At 45.1% G+C, this 3,580-nt stretch overlaps 1 long non-coding RNA gene across 1 annotated transcript; it reads right to left on the bottom strand.

Moving 5' to 3' along the window:
• Positions 1-861: 861 nt before the first annotated feature.
• Positions 862-2,132, bottom strand: LOC133276751 (uncharacterized). The gene is made up of 2 exons (XR_009745986.1): positions 1,983-2,132; positions 862-1,240 (listed from the first exon to the last, which is right to left on the bottom strand). It is a non-coding gene; the product is annotated as an uncharacterized LOC133276751 (long non-coding RNA).
• Between the last annotated feature and the right edge of the window lie 1,448 nt (positions 2,133-3,580).

Below are 3,580 nucleotides of genomic sequence, written 5' to 3'. Positions count from 1 at the left end.
AAACTGATACGAGTCTAAAAGCTTGCCTGCATGCAGCCTGCTTGCCTTCATCCAGGGAAGAAACACAGCCTCCTGAACATGAAACCGGAATCCAGGACTTCTAATATTCTTGGTACTGGAAGAAGTCAGAAGCTATGAGTTTGCTGGGTGATATTGGGAAAGGCTTTTCCAGCTCCAGCCTGCCTCCTTCTGTGATAGCTGGAAGGAAATGTTTCACATAACTCAACCCACACTGTTTTAAGAAGTCAATCCAGGAAGATATTTGAGGTTTTGATAGTTTTCCAAAGGCAAGGCAGGATTTTTTTCTTTCTAAATCTGGAAGATGTCTCCTGGGACAGGAACATGACTTCCAAGGAGGCTCTTGAACCAGTTATACTTCACGCACTTTCATATCACTTCCCTGCAAATCCTGAAGCTCCAGGCACTTTTCCATAAGACCTATTACCTGCAACCCACAGGCTTGCCTGAGCTCCTCATACCCTAGAGAACCATACACAACCCATCAATTTAACCTTGCTGAGGAAATTAGGCTGCATCTGCACACAGTCCAGGGCTGGTACCACCGCTTGCCCACACATCAAATGCCCCATGTCTCTTGATGAAGAGCTCCACTGCTCTGACATGAGAAGAGCAGCATCCCTGGAGAGATGCTGCTGACAGGCCAACTTAACATGGCTTTATGATAACGTTTCTGTCCTGTGGAAATCTCATGAGCAGTAACAGAGTGATTTAGAGGAACAGGAGATGTTACTCCAGTAAAGTCAAAGCTACACTAGAACTGAAATCCGTGGTAATTTCAGATAACAGGCAGCTAGTTTGGATGCTCATCCCAGTTGATAGAATTCATAGTTCCCTTTAAAATCCAAGTAAATATGCTTACTGAACTTACCCAGGACAGACAAATGTTGATGGGACACTTAGCAGAGGTTCTCTGCGGTCATTCACTTGGCCTTAAGTACAGCGGTCAATATCCTTATGAGAGCTTCATGGGGATATATCAGCCATACTGACAGTAATCATGCTAGATCATTGGGACATAAAAGGCATGGTTAAAATACTGGTTTATGTCAACTGGAAGAGGAATTCCTGCCACATCTTCCATTGCAGTCTCTCTGCACATCGAATTACAAGGGGGGGTTGCATCTGGACTATGAACTGCTGGGAAGCAGGAAGCACGGTCATGTTTGCACACCTCCCAGAAGGATGGAACGGCAGTGCTGCTTGGCACATGTGAAAGTTACTGCAATATGAAGAACAATAGCAACAATTTGCTTTCTTCAGCCTTCAGGGGTTGGAAATCGTGGATATAGCTGGAACTTTACACGCAGCACGGGGGACTGATTTAGGCTGTAGCTGAGGATGCTGCATAGACTTGGGAACTCATGATAGAAATGAAGCTACAGACCCTTTAGTCTGTCTGGGAATTGGTGCCTGCAAGAAAACAGGGAACTAAGAAAGCAGAGCCCCTTGGATCTGGAAATGGGCTTTTCCTTTATTTTAGCCTGTTGAGAACCAAAGTACCTGCCTTATACTACACCAGAGCCCCCATGACAACCAGGTGTTCTCCCTGGATGAACCTCTCTCAGCTGCCCCTGGAAAGTAAAGATGACCAGGACAGATCCCCCTGTTATCACTCATTTAAGGGGATCTGCACTCAAGGGAAGTCTGCGCCTCCTTCTATCTCATGCTCTTTCCCATTCCCTGCACGTGCTGCTTGCCTGTGCCAAACTAGTGATGTAGTGAAGCTAATAACACACTGATGCATATTCATGACTGTCAGATAATATGTTAATGACACTATGCAAGCACATTCAATTAAAAAACAAAACAAAACCAAAACCCCAAACCCCAGGCCACTTTGTTTTGGATCATGCTCTTGCCAAGCTTTCCAAGTAGGAGGTTTTGCCTTGGTACAGGTTACTGGATGCCATCTCCTATTATGTCTGCTCCCTCTATAGTTGGTTTTGACAGTCATGATTTACTCATTATTTCAGACAGGCCATAGGTTTCTGCTCTTTGTGCCTTGGGGATGGGTCTTCTGGGGCTGGCCATGCTATCCACAATGGTGATGAAGAGGGTGTAGAGCCCTCTTCAACAGGAGTAATTCCCACCTGCTTTGAGAACTCCCCAAATGGATTGATCCCAGGGGAACAATTGCTTTTTTTTAAGCTCCATGGTTGAAATAAATGAAACAAAATGCAAAGAAATGTTGTTTGGGGTGGGTTTCACCAAAACTCATTCTTCTCAGACTCCCTAAGGACTGGAAATCACTGAGACCAGGTAGGCACATGCTGATCACAACAAACTCATGCTTTTCACCTCTGAATATCAATAAGAAATCGAAAGGTTGACCAAAAAAAAAGGCCATTCTCTCTCCTTGGACTCATATATACCCAGCTAGGGAAGGTTGCTTACCTTGATGTTTGTAAAATACCCCATATGGGCATCCATAGACTATTGAATCAGATTCAAAGCAGTGATTTGAACAAGGCTGTCTCATCTTTAAGGGCAGGTCTGCTGAGGGAGAGAAGATAAGGCAGTTGGGACTGCAATGCCTGCAGCTGAGACAGATTAGGGTGCTGGTCAGTGTGAGGAGAGGCTGCAATGAACACACATTGCTTTGAGTTCATTGCACTCCCACAAAGGGCTCTGCCCCCATCACAACTCTCAGCACACTCTATTAGGGGCAGTGGTTCAGGAATGATGTGGGGAAAGGAGAGTTATTGTCTGAAGACATTATCTGAACAGCTTCTGGTGTCTCCTACCTGTCCACAGAACAAACATGACCCTGGTTAGCTTGAAAAAACACAATCGTGGCTGCCACCACCTTGCTGCACCCTGGGGAAGAGTCCTCAACCAGCAATTGCTCTATTAGAATAGGGAGGGATCAGCACCCTTAAAGGGGCTTGTTGCTGCTCACCTGGTCTAGTGGAAGGTGTCTCTGACCGTGGCAAGGGATTGGAACTGGATGAGCTTTAAGTTTCCTTCCAGTCCTAACTATTCTGTGATTCCATGATTCTACGGTGCAGCCTCTGCCTGTGCCAACCTTGGTCTACTGGCAGCAGTGGGATGTGCTCTCATGAGTCAATCAGTTATTGCCTAAAAGTCCACAAAGAGCAGTGCAAAATGTTTTGGAATAGCTCTAATCTGGAGACGAACACAGCAATTGCATCTCTTCATCTGCAGCTGCCCCATGATAAGCTACCACAGAACACTACAGAGATGCTCTCAACCTCTTTTTAATCAAGGACAATGAAAAGATACGAATAACCTGTAGCTGCTTGTCCTGGTGTTACAAAAGCATGTGAAAACAAAGGTAACATTCAAATGTTGCTTTGTTTTTCCTCCGTTTTATTTGTCCACTTTTGGGTTCAGGGTCATACAAAAAGGAAAGGTTTGCAGACATTACAAAGCCATGCTGTGCCTAAGCACCTCATCATCCAAAAGGTTTGAAGTTTCCTTATAGTGTTTGCATCCCCATGGCACTGTTTTCTCCAGCATCTTTTTTTCCCAACAGGAGCAAAAATACCTGGAGGAGGATGAAAAAACCCCTCACACTGTGAAAGGGAGAGAATGATGC

This window comes from Pezoporus flaviventris, unplaced genomic scaffold (assembly GCF_033815535.1).
Source record: "Pezoporus flaviventris isolate CSIRO_AGI_PZ_B2104156 unplaced genomic scaffold, CSIRO_AGI_Pfla_v1 ptg000046l, whole genome shotgun sequence".
NCBI lineage: Eukaryota > Metazoa > Chordata > Aves > Psittaciformes > Psittacidae > Pezoporus > Pezoporus flaviventris.
Note: the sequence above shows the minus strand (reverse complement) of the source record. Positions and strands in the feature narration are given on the sequence as shown.